This window comes from Stegostoma tigrinum, chromosome 19 (genome assembly GCF_030684315.1).
Source record: "Stegostoma tigrinum isolate sSteTig4 chromosome 19, sSteTig4.hap1, whole genome shotgun sequence".
In the NCBI taxonomy this organism is placed as follows: domain Eukaryota; kingdom Metazoa; phylum Chordata; class Chondrichthyes; order Orectolobiformes; family Stegostomatidae; genus Stegostoma; species Stegostoma tigrinum.
Genome location: NC_081372.1, coordinates 24,942,048 through 24,956,248, shown reverse-complemented (window position 1 = coordinate 24,956,248; position 14,201 = coordinate 24,942,048).

Below are 14,201 nucleotides of genomic sequence, written 5' to 3'. Positions count from 1 at the left end.
TGAAAGAGATTGAATGGAATTGCTGCCCAGTTCCCTCCTCTGGCGCGGGAATAGTGACTCATCGTGCGTTATGGATTCTGAAGCAACAACAGTTGTCCACTCAGATAACAAGGCTTAGAGCTGGATGAACACAGCCGGCGAAACAGCATCAGAGGAGCTGGAAGGCTGACGTTTCAAGCTTAGACCATTCAGAAGATGAAGGGTCTGGGCCCGAAACGTCAGCTCTACACCTTGTTATTCTCAGATTCTCCAGCATCTGCAGTTCCTACTATCTCTGAAACAAGTTTGTCCACATTGCCGTTTTTCTTTTTTTTTGCTTTGACCTATGCAGCGGCAAGTTAAAGGGGCCATTGTCACCCAAATTGAAAAGGAAAATCACCAACATGTCAATGAGTGTTTGCCACAGGAGGAAAGGAACCACAGGCCACAAAAGATATCTCTCTTTATTAGAAAGAGACAACTTCTTCATGTAGCTTGAGAGTAGGTACTCCACATGTGTGGGTAAAGCTGAGAAGACAGTTCTCCATGATGTACTGTACCTAGTTCAGGGACTGAATGTACCACACGCCTGGAAATTCACCCAACTGACCTAACCAAATCACCACTTCCCTCATCCACTTCCACAAGAGACTAATAGCACCAATTTTAGATAGCCAAGTCAAAATAAGTATCAACAAAGCATGGTATATTGAATGCCACACAAAGCTTCAATCAAATTACTAGATACTGTTCCAAGCTGAATGATGCATGTTGAGGCCTTGGAAGAATTTATTATGAAGCTGATCTTTACAAGAAAATTATTTTACAAAGTTACTGGCAGGAAACTACAAATTAATACTTGTAAGAAATCTAAAATCATTTTCCAATGATTTGAACTCACAGTCAAAGATAGCTTGACATTTCTAGCACCGTACCTTGTACATTTTAAAGCTATTGAATAGAGTTAATTCAATCGAAAAGTCTCACACGGAAAAATTACATGGAAGGTGCCTGAATGGGACAATCTCCTACCCAATTAACAAATCATCCAGCCAATCACAGGGTACTCAAATGCTGAGGAAAAACAATTTGATGGACAATGGAACTCTGGCTTTGAAAGGAATTTTCCCAGGTCTTAATCTGATCATGTAAGCCTGATAACTGAACCCACTAGGTAAGACCACATTTAAGTCATTGGGCAGTTGGAGACAGTTGGTCATGTAACAAGGCAGCTAGCCCTTTGTCTGTGAAAGTATGTATTTTCTCTACAGACCAGCACAAGCAAGCAAGTAAGTCACTGATGAGGCAAGATTCTGTTGGAAACAAAAGCAGAAGTTGCTGGAAAATCTCCACAGGTCTGGAAGCACCTGTAGAGAGAAATCAGAGTTAACATTTCAGGTCCAGTGATCATTCCTCCATTCCTGAGCAGCAGGTCTGGCATCACAGACGAGTGATCACTGGACCTGAAATGTTAACTCTGATTTCTCTCTACAGATGCTGCCAGACCTGTGAAACTTTTCCAGCAATCTCTGTTTTTGTTTCTGATTTAGAGCATCTGCTGTTCTTCCGGCTCTTATTTACTATAAGACTCAGTTGGTTGGTGACAATGAATTCCACAGGACTGTTCTTTTCATGACACTCTTGTCTGCTCCTCCATGATCACTGACACTTCCTCATTCTCCCATGGCATCATCACATATAATCACAGAAGGTGTAACATTTGACCATTAAACTTCCTCCTTACTTACTGTCCAAAGCTCTGAACACATCTTCCAGATGAAGCAGTGGTTCTTTCAATCTAGTCTTCAGACTAGTGAACGGTGACCTGTGGAGTGCCACAAGGTTCAGTGTCATTTATATAAATGATTTGTATGTGAACATAGGCAATATGGTTAGTAAGTTTGCAGATAACACCAAAATTGGAGCTGTAGTGGACAGCGAAGAAGGTTACCTCAGAGTACAATGGGGCCTTGATCAAACGGGCCAATGTGCTGAGGAGTGGCAGACAGAGTTTACTTTAAATAAATGTGAGATGCTGTGTTTTGGAAAGGCAAATCAGGGCAGGACTTTTACACTTAATGTTAAGGAACTGGGACTGTTACTGAACAAAGAAACTGTTGTGTGCGGGTTCATAGTTCCTTGAAAGTGGAGACCCAGGTAGATAGGATAGTGAAGAAGGCATATGGCACATGTGCCTTTATTGGTCAGTTCATTGAGTATAGGAATTGGGAGGTCATGTTGCAGCTGCACAGGACATTGGTAGGTCATTGATGGAATACTGCGTTCAATTCTGGTCTCCCTGGTATAGGAAATTGTTGTGAAATTTAAAAGGGTTCAAAAAAGATTTACAAGGATGTTGCCAGTGTTGGAGGGTTTGTACCAAAGGGAGAGGATGAATCACCTGGAGCTATTTTCCCTGGAGAGTCAGAGGCTGAGGGTGACCTAATAGAAGTTTATAAAATCATGAGGGGCATAGATAGGGTGAATAGCCAAGATCTTTTCCCCAGGGCAATGGGGTTCAAAACTAGAGGGCACAGGTTTAAGCTGGAAGGAGAAAGATTTAAAAGGGACTTAAGGAGTAACCTTTTCACACAGAGGGTGTTGCATATGTGGAACAAGTTGCCAGAGGAAGTGAGCAAATGCAACAAAGACTTCTGGATAGGTATGTGAATAGGAAGGATTTAGAGGGATATAGGCCAAATGCTGCCAAATGGGTTTAGATTAATTTAGGATATCTGGTCGGCAAGGATGAGTTGGACCAAAGGGTCTGTTTCCATGCTGTACAGCTCTATAACTCAATCACTACTAGACTAGACTACTAGTTATGCTTTCAGAAGAGTGGGTCTATTTTTTTCCTTTTCACATCTTCATTTACAGCCATTTTACATCTCAATCTCTCCTTCACTCACCATTAGCAATCCCTTTGTCTTTGCTCTGGGTACCTTTACAATCTGTTCCACTCAGTCTTCCTCACCCTCTTGTCAATAGCATGACACCGCCATTTTCCAATTGCTTTCAGTTCTGAAAAAGAGTCATATTGGACACAAAATATTAATTCTGTTTCTGTCTCCACAAAGACTGACAGGCCTGTTGAGTTTCTCCAGCACTTTCTGTTTTTGTTGCATATATTGAATCCTGTCTACAGATTTTGATGACCCATGTGACATCACAAAAACTCTTTTTAATGAATTCAATCCAGTAGGTGTAGTCTCCAGCAGAACTGATAAATTATTATTCTATACCTTCAAAGCACCTTGATACTAAACCCAAAAGGACCACTAAGGTCAGACTGAAACCAATCAATTCACCGACCTTCATGAGCCACATGTTCTTTAAACTTAATGCAAAGAACTGTGGTTGCTGAAAATCTGGAAGAAAAGCAGAAATTGCTGGAGAAACTCAGCAATTCTGGAAACATTTGTGGAGAAAAAAAAACAGAGATAATTGTTCCTTTTTCAGAACTAAAAGCAGCTCAGAAAGGTTTTATTTATGCTGATGACAGGAGGGCTGAGACAGAGAGAGAGAGAGAATAAAAGTTAGGCAAACAAAATGATTGTTGACAGAACAATTGTCTGACTTTTTGTGTCAAACTCTTTTCCTCACTCCCGCTGTCTCTCTCTGTCTGGGCTCCATCCCTACCTCTCTATTCACTCCTTTCTTCTTCTGGTCATATTCCTATGAGCCTGTTGCCTGCGACCTTTTTAGTGGTAGAGATTGTGGGTTTGGAATATGCTGTTTAAGGAAACTTGGTGAGTTTCTGCATTGCAGATTCTATATGGTACACATTGCTGTTGCTAGGCATCAGTGGTGAAAGGTTATGGTTATGATGTGCTTGGGGCTCCAATCAAACATATGTTGGCCTTGAATGGTGATAAGTTTCAAAATTATTGAGTATTTTTTGAACTGCATTCATCGAGGCAACTAGTGAATATCCCATGACACTGTTGTCTAGTGCATTGTAGGTAGTGAATGCAACTTGGGAGTCAGGAAACATGAGTTACATACTGTCGAAGTTCCAGTATCTGACCTGCTTTTATATTTATATGGCTGGCCCATTTAAGTTTCTGGTCAATTGTAACCCTCCAGAATGTTAATGGTAGGGGTTTCAGCGATGGTTATGCTGTTGAAAATCAGAGGAAGATGGTTGCATTCAGATTGCCATTGCCTGGCACTTACTCCATAAGTGTTACTTACCTTTTATCAGCTCAAGTTTGAATCTTATCTTCATCTTGGTGTAAGTGAACACATGTTTCTCAGTGGTGTATGTTTCAGTGTCTGAAGAATTATGAAAGATATTGGAGATTGCATAATCATCATCCAACATCCGCACATTTGACCTAATGATGGAGGGAAGGTCATTGACGAAACAATTGAAAATGTTTGGGCTGAAGACATTGCCCCGAGGAGTCTCTGAAGTGATACCCTGGGACTGAAGTGATTGGACTCCAACAATAACACCCATCTTCTTTTGTGATAGGTATTAATCCAAACAGCTCAGATATTTGTCCCTGATTCCCATTCGTTTCAGAATTGCAATTTCACCTTGATGTTATACTTAGATAAATGTTGCTTTTGAGGTCAATGCATATATTTTCACTACACCCCAGTTATTTTAGGTATGATTGGATTAAGGCTGCAATAAAATCATCAGCTGAGTGATCCTGGCATGACCTGAACTGAGCAGCGAGCAAGTTATTGCAGTATAAGTGCTGTATGATAGTATAGTTAATCACAAATTTCATCATATTGACGATAATTTGACAGTTGTTAGGATGTTGTCAGGAGAGGGAATTGGTTCCACTGTTTTTAATCCCTTGTGTGTTAGTTGCCAAAAATATTTTTATTTATTTTTAGCGCACAGCTATCACACTTTAATTAAAACATTTCCAGTATAAATAAAGCAAGGCTCTTTAGAGTTGGAGAAACAGTAATCAATTACCTACAAAGATTGAGAAAAACAATAGCAAAAATCTGACACACACACACACACACACACACACACACACACACACACATACACGTGCGCACAAAAATGCACATACACACTGGTAATACATGTAAAAGAGAGTGGAGAATATCTGATATAGACACGGGGTATAAAATTTACGCAGATGATAAATCCTTAGAGTCCTTGAGGTGTTGATTTTTAACCCGAGACTGCAGTTTTTCTAATGGTTGACGTATTCTCAGGACTAATAAAATGTGTAATATCTTTGAGTTCTCAGTGACTGGTTATTTTCATAATTTTCTTTCTCTACTGAGTACTGTCTTCCAAAATGGTAAGAGACACAAGAGGGTTAGAATTCTAGTTCTCACCTACCACTACCATAATTAAATAGATAGTGGTGTGATAATTTGTTGGATAGGATTTATCCTGCTTATTGTGGACACGAAATCATTAAGTAATTTTCCATATTGCTGGATAAATGCCAATGCTGTAGCATTGGGGGTTGTTTAGCTGAATTGACTGGATGACTGGTTTGGTTAAACTGTCTCTAATGAGAGAGCAGCCTTATGGTTAAGGATTTGGCTAGAGGTGGATGGGAACCAAAATTGTAGTTCGTGTATAGAAAAGGTTGAGAGTAGGGAGGTCTGAAATAAAGTTTCAGGGATGCAAGATGGCACCGCAAGCAAGAAGTTGGTTTGAAGTGTGTCTACTTCAACGCCAGGAGCATCCAAAATAAGGTGGGTGAACTTGCAGCATGGGTTAGTACCTGGGACTTCGATGTTGTGGCCATTTCGGAGACATGAATAGAGCAGGGACAGGAATGGTTGTTGCAGGTTCCAGGATTTAGATGTTTCAGCAAGAACAGAGAAGATAGTAAAAGAGGGGGAGGTGTGGCATTGTTGGTCAAGGACAGTATTACAGTTGCAGAAAGGATGGTTGGGGACTCATCAACTGAGGTAGTATGGGCTGAGGTTAGAAACAGGAAAGGAGAGTTCACCCTGTTGGGAGTTTTCTATAGGCCTCCGAATAGTCCCAGATATGTAGAGGAAAGGATAGCAAAGATGATTCTCGATAGGAGTGAGCGAGACAGGGTAGTTGTCATGGGGGACTTCAACTTTCCAAATATTGACTGGGAACACTATAGTTCGAGTACTATAGATGGGTCAGTTTTTGTCCAGAGTGTGCATGAGGGCTTCCTGACACAGTACGTAGACAGGCCAACAAGGGGCGAAGCCATATTAGATTTGGTACTGGGTAATGAGCCCGGCCAGGTGTTAGATTTGGAAGTAGGTGAGCACTTTGGTGATAGCTATCACAATTCTGTTGTGTTTACTTTAGTGATGGAAAGGGATAGGTGTATACCACTGGGCGAGAGGTATAGCTGGGGGAAAGGCGATTACGATGAGATTAGGCAAGAATTAGGGAGCATAGGACGGGGAAGGGAACTGCAGGGGATGGGCACATTAGAAATGTGGAGCGTATTCAAGGAAAAGCTCCTGTGTGTCCTAGATAAGTATGCACCTGTCAGGCAGGGAGGAAGCTGTAGAGTGCAGGAGCTGTGGTTTACAAAGAAAGTGGAATCTCTGGTCAAGAGGAAGAAGAAGGCTTATGTTAGGATGAGATGTGAAGGCTCAGTTAGGGCGTTTGAGGGTTACAACGTAGCCAGGAAAGACCTAAAGAGAGAGCTCAGAAGAGCCAGGAGGAGACATGAGAAGTTGTTGGCGGATAGGATCAGGGTAAACCCTAAGGCTTTCTGTAGGCATTTAAGGAATAAAAAAATGACGAGACTAAGATTAGGGCCAATCAAGGCTAGTAGTGGGAAGTTGTGTGTGGAGTCAGAGGAGATAGGGGAAGCACTAAATGAATATTTTTCGACAGTATTCACTCTAGAAAACGACAATGTTGTCGAGGAGAATACTGAGATACAGGCTACTAGACTAGGTAGGATTGAGGTTCATAAGGAAGAGATATTAGAAATCCTACAGAGTGTGAAAATAGATAAGTCTCCTGGGCCGGATGGGATTTATCCTAGGCTCCTCTGGGAAGCCAGGGAGGAGATTGCCGAGCCTTTGGCATTGATCTTTAGCTCATCATTGTCTACAGGAATAGTGCCAGAAGACTGGAGGATAGCAAATGTGGTTCCCCTGCTCAAGAAGGGGAGTAGAGATAACACCATAGCTATAGACCAGTGAGCCTTACTTCAGTTGCTGGTAAAGTGTTGGAAAAGGTTATAAGGGATAGGATTTATAATCATCCAGAAAAGGATAATTTGATTAGGGATCGTCAGCACGGTTTTGTGAAGTGAAGGTCGTGCCTCACAAACCTTATTAAGTTCTTTGAGAAGGAGACCAAACAGGTAGATGAGAATAAACTGGTTGATGTGGTATATATGGATTTCAGCAAGGTGTTTGATAAGTTCCCCACAGTAGGCTATTGTACAAAATGCAGAGGAATGCGGTTGTGGGAGATATAGCAGTTTGGATCGGAAATTGGCTTGCTGTAAGAAGACAGAGGGTGGTAGTTGATGGGAAATGTTCATCCTGGAGACCAGTTACTAGTGGTGTACCGCAAGGGTCGGTGTTGGGTCCACTGCTGTTTGTCATTTTTATAAATGACCTGGATGAGGGTGTAGAAGGATGGTTTAGTAAATTTGCAGACGACACTAAGGTCGGTGGAGTTGTGGATAGTGACGAAGGATGTTGTAGGTTACAGAGAAACATAGATAAGCTGCAGAGCTGGGCTGAGAGGTGGAAAATGGAGTTTAATGCGGACAAGTGTGAGGTTTTGCACTTTGGTAGGAGTAACCGGAAGGCAAAATTCTGGGCTAATGGTAAGATTCTTGGTAGTGTAGATGAGCAGAGAGATCTCGGTGTCCATGTACACAGATCCTTGAAAGTTACCACCCAGGTTGACAGGGCTGTTAAGAAGGCATACAGTGTTTTAGCTTTTATGAATAGAGGGATTGAGTTCCAGAACCAAGAGGTTATGCTGCAGCTGTACAAAACTCTGGTGCGGCTGCACCTGGAGTATTGTGTACAGTTCTGGTCACCGCATTATAAGAAGGATGTGGAAGCTTTGGAAAGGGTGCAGAGGAGATTTACTAGGATGTTGCCTGGTATGGAGGGAAGGTCTTATGAGGAAAGGCTGAGGGACTTGAGGCTGTTTTCATCAGAGAGAAGAAGGTTGAGAGGTGACTTAATTGAGACATATAAAATAATCAGAGTGTTAGATAGGGTGGATAAGGAAAGCCTTTTTCCTAGGATGGTGACACAAGCACGAGGGGGCATAGTTTTAAATTGAGGGGTGAATGATATGGGACAGATGTCAGAAGTAGTTTCTTTACTCAGAGAGTAGTAAGGGAATGGAACGCTTTTCCTGCAACGGTAGTAGATTTGCCAACTTTAGGTACATTTAAGTTGCCATTGGACAAGCATATGGGCGTACATGGAATAGTATAGGTTAGATGGGCTTCAGATTGGTATGACAGGTCGGCACAACATCGAGGGCCGAAGGGCCTGTACTGTGCTGTAATGTTCTATGTTCTATGTTCTAGAGGTCATGACCCAATGATAATATATAAATTCTGACTTTTCCCTTCCTTACAACTGTGAGGCCAAAGCTCAAGAATGGTCTGACACTGTTTAGGTGTTTCCCTTGAAATGTCAAATTGGAACATAGTCCTGCACAATACAGTGTGGTACCAGGTGAAGAAGATTCAGGGAATTCTTTCTTCACTTTACTAATATTTTCCCCTTAACAAATGTCAATAAAAACAGTGAAATTAGCTGAGACAACAATAAAGGTTGTGTCTTGGGTTACATTCTTTGTAAACTGACTACGATCCAAAACTCTGCTGCTCTCATCTAATTTATACTAAATTTCACTCCCTGGCACACTATTTGTACTTGTACATACGTATTTACATATATACACACACACTTATATTTGCTTGTTTGGCTTTAATTTAAAAAAATATTTTTGCAGTTAAAATATTTAACAAGAAATTGCCAAGCCCCACATTCCACATTAGAAACATCCTAATGTACAATAGGTACAAATCATAATACATGAGCTATAAAAAAAATCAATGGAAAGACTGTCCTGTCTGTTTTTCTGGGTATTCTTGGAAGATTACAATCAATTCATTAACCATCTATAGCCACTTCTTTAATGACTCTAGGATACAGGTCATCAGGCGCAGGAGACTTGTCAAATTTTAGCACTACTAATTTTCTTCATACTTTTTCTCTTGTAATAATAATTGGTTTAGATTCCTCCATCCTTTCAGTCCTTCATACGCTACAATTCTTGGGGTGCTTTTTGTATAGGTATACTCTCTGGATTTATTTACTGGCCTCTGAGTAGTGGTAAGGTAGGGTATGGCACTGAGCTGTGAATCAGAGATGTCTGAGCAAAGCTGCTACAGTAATCATATTAGGATTGCTGCCACCCAGAAGTACATCTGCTGAAGGTTCTATCACATTATACAGTACCAAGTCTAGTCTAGCCTGCTCTCTGGTCAGTTCCAAAATATGCTGCTCTAAGAAACCATGATTTGAACTCCTCATTGAGGCAGCTTTGCTAATTCTATTTTTCTCATTTAGATTAAAATCATCCATAATTATTGCTGTACCTTTATCACAAGCACCCAATATATCTTGTATTCTTCTTCCTACATTGTGATTGCTGGTCAGGGTCATGTAGATGATTCCCACAAGTGATTTCTTTCGTCTACTATTCTTCAACTCCTCCAAAGCCACATGCCTGTCAAGTCCACCCAAACCGATTCTGTATCTATATAGCATTCATTCTACATCTACATTCTACATTTGCCAGCTTATCATCTTTCTTGCATATAGAGAAACACGTTATGTAATAGCCAAGAAAAGGCAATATTGTGTATCTGGGAATGATTCATCTCCTGAATTGAGATCTGCAAAGTAAATATTCCTTAAAAGTCCTTGTTGTGCAATTTAGTATGGAGTTGGCCACATTGCCTTAATTAATGTTTTTGAAATGTAGTGACTCAGTTGTCTATTTCCTTGACCTCATTCATTATTTATTTACAACATTGTATTCTTACATGTCAAGTTAGAGGTGTCATTTTGAAACTTGTAAATTCAAATACAAATCTTTCAAATTCAGTTACACCTTTCTTGACTGTTATTTTCTGGAAATTCCTTTGAGTTGATTAGCTGCTACTTCTCTTAAGAATGAATTCCAACACTTTAGTCTAATTAGCTGATAGTTTCCTGTTTTCTATCTCCTTCCTTTCTTGAATCGAGATTTGTATTCATTATTTTCCAATTTGTCCTGATCTTGCAACAAAAAGACAACTCAGCATGAAGAAAGTGTTAAGAAAAAGTGGGTTTGAATTCCACGATGGCAGTTGATGAAATTTGTATTCAGTTAATAAACCTGGAATTGAAGTCTGTTTAATGGTGATCATGAAGCTTTGATCGATTGTCGTAACAACCCATCCAGTACACGTATATCCATTAGGAAAGGAAAATCTGTCATAGTGGTTTGGCCTACATGTGAATCCAGATGTGCAGTAATATGGTTGACTCTTAAATGCCTTCAAAATGGCCTAGCAAGCCAAGTATCGAATCACTAACAATTCTGATAAAATTAATGGAGCACAATGGATCACATGTCATCAAATAAGTCCCTGGAAATATCAAATGCACAAAGTCGTGTCAACCCTGTAAACTTCTCTGAATAACATCTGGGGCTTTGTGCCACAACTGGGAGAGTTGTCCCACAGATTAGTCAAGCAATGACCTACATAGTCATACTCACAGTATTGTATCTTACCAACAACATACCAGATACTACCATCAGCATCCCTGGGAATATTCTCTCCAGGTGACAGGGTAAACCCACCAGAAGTGGCATCAGGGCTATGTACAGATAGAAAGTAGTTGCCCTGGAGTCCTGGAAATTGATTGTGGGTTGACAATGTATTATGGCATCAGGTCAAACATGGTCAAAGAAACCTATGCTGATTTCCACCTATAGCCCACCTCCAAGCTGATGAATCAGTTCCCCTACATGTTCAGCTCCACTTGCAAGAAGTACTGAGGTGCTCCGGTTTCCTGCCACAGTCCGAAGCTATGCAGGTTAGCTGGATTGACCATGCTAAATTGTCCACAGTGACTAGGGATGTGTAGGGTAGGTGGATTAGCCACAGGAAATGCAAGGTTACAAGGATAGGGTAGGGGGTTAGGTCTGGGTGGAATGCTTTTTGGAAGATTAGTGTGGACTTGATGGGCTGAATGACTTGCTTCTATGCTGCAGGAATTCTATGATCCTATCAGTATTGATGGGAGTTACTACTGCACCCTCATTAGGAAGACAAAGTCCTACCTTGATATAAAGGATAACCTCTATTGTGTTGTGTAGTGACACCACTGCGTTAAATGGGACAGACTTGGAACAAATCTAGCAACTAAACATTGGCCATCCATGAGGCGTTGAGAGTCATCATCAGCAACAGGACTGTATTCAATCACAACCTGTAAACTCATAGCCTGGCACAACCCCACTCTATCATTACTACCAAGTTGGGGATCAATCCTTGTTCAATAAGCAGTTCAGAAGGGCATGAGAGCATCATCACAAATGCTTAAAAGTGACGTGTCAACCTTGTGAAGTTACAGCACTCCTCAGATATCTAGCATCACAAATGGCAGCCTTCAGCCAAGTGGATTTACTCCACATGACATCATCAAACAACTGAATAGCCCTGACTATATTCCGGTTATAACACTGGAGACCTATGTTCCAGAACTGGCTGGGTGTCTTGCCAAGCTGTGCCAGCATATTTGCCACACTGGCATCTACTCAACAATGTGGAAGATTATCCAGGCATATCCTGTACATGAATGGCAGGACAAATCCAACCTGGCCGATTACCACCACGACTGTCTCTTCTCATCAAGGAGCCCAGGCAAAACTGGAGCCAGTCAGAATCTGGGAGAAAGCTCTCTACTTATTACAGTCATACCTAGCAGAATTAAAGATAGTTATAGTTGTTGGAGGTAAATATCTCAGCTACAGGCTACCAGGGAGATTTTCAGGGCAATGTTAGGCCCAGTCATCTGCTTCATCAATGACTTTCTCTCCGACATAAACTCAAACGTGGGGATGTTCACTCATGATTGCACAATATTTAGAATCATTTAGGACTTCACTGATGATGAAGCATTCTGTGTCCCAATGCAGCATACCTGGACAAATCCAGATTTGAGCTGATAGTTGGCAAGCAACATTTCCACAATGCTAGTGTCAGGCCAGAGCATCCATGATAAGAGAGAATCCAACAAACAGTCATGGACATACAATGACGTTATCATTGCTAAATCCTCCACAATCAATATCATAGGAGTTACCATTGATCTAGTCATGTAATTACAATAGCTACAAGACCATGTCAGGAGTTCAACAGTGACAAACTCACCATCTGACTCCACAAAGTCTGTACACCTTCTACAAGGCACAAGTTAGGAATGTGATGGAATTTTTTTCACTTGCTTCGATGAGTACAGCCCCAATAACACCCAATTGGCTTGATACCATTCAAGGCAAAGCAGTCTACTTTATGAGCCCCTATCCACCACCTTCAACATTAATTCCATCCATTACCAAGGCACAATGTCAGCAACACATATGAAATACAAGATGCACTGCATCAACTCACCAAAGCTGCTGAGATAGCATCCTCCAAATCCACGACCTCCACCTCTAATCAGACAAAACAACAGATTATTGGAACACCAACACCTGCAAGCTTCCCTCCAAGTCAATCCTTACTTGGAAATATTTCAGTAATTCCTCCCTGACAGCTCCGTGGGTATCTAATTTCCCCACCCCATGGATTACAGCAGCACAGAAAGACAGCTCACCATCAGCTTCTCAAGTGTAGTTGGGAACAGACAATATATGCTAGCCTAGCTAGCAACGCCCTTATATCATGAATGATAAAGAAAACACAGCATGAATTTATCACGGCGGCTGCTAAGAGAATAGAAATGCCAGCATAATATGATATGGTGTAAAATCAAGATAAACAGAGATGTTTTAAAGAGTAATGTCTGGTTTATTAGCCCCAGGTCAGTATACGATTGTTAAACACACTTTATTTTCATCAATCAGGTAAAACCACAATATGCTTGAAATATTCAGAAGTTCAAGCAGGGAGAACAAAACAAAATTATGGAGGCAAATGGAGGTAAATTCCCAGACATTTTTTGGGAAATTGCACTAAATGGATGGAAATTTGCTGGAGTAGGCTTTTACAGGAATGGAAATTGGGACACCTTAAAAAGTGATAGGTGCAGAGTGGAATTCATTGCTAAGCAATTTTCTAGTTCCCATGTTAAAAAAGTGACAAATATGAAGCTAACAAGTAATTTAATATTTCATTCAGTGAATATTTATTTTCAGTGCGAGAATCGTCAGGTGGACATCTGAACAGAATTATATCATTAAGAAAACAACACCAGTTTGGATTCCATTCACAGATCTGTTTGTGTGTAAATAAAGATACAAGTTTTAACATAAGTTTGATCTTTGGAATGCTTAAGTTGCAGTCAGTAAAAATGGTTCAATTTACACAAATACCACATGCCAAAAGTAATTGCTCTTCAAGGTTATAATTTTCATTCTTTTCCTCTTTAATAGTTTTTATAAAACACAGTAATTGCAAGGCCATCTGCAATAGTGCTTTTCCAAATTCCAGGTCTTAAGTAGCTTGCAGGCATTGTGTTATGTCAAGTTCTATTTTTAAGAAGTTCTGACTCCCTGTTGACAATTGTAGGTTTCTGTTCCTTGTCAGTGGATGTGGCATTTTACAAGTGAGGGCTACTTGGTTCTTCACTCAGTTCTGTTTAGTTTGCAGCACTGACTGCTGCAAAATCATTAGTACAGTTTGCTATGCCATCATTTTAAAGTTTAGTTATGAGGATGTAAAAATGTTTGTGGCATGGATTGTGGGGGCCTCGAGACATGGATTGATTTTATAGGTAACTTCTGACTCATTCTAAAACTTTCCTCAGTGCCAAATTGGCCTGTGAATTAGGTTTTTGTATGTAAATTCACAGGGACGACACTTACTTTAACTGCAGTGCTTATTTTAAAATATTTCAGCTAATATACACGCATGAGATAGTCACAACATTCGTAATCTTTCAACCACTAAAGGACCACAGTGGCTTGCAGTAAGGAAAACCGTTCAGCACTGCTGAACAAACAAAATGCATTTATTTTGCTT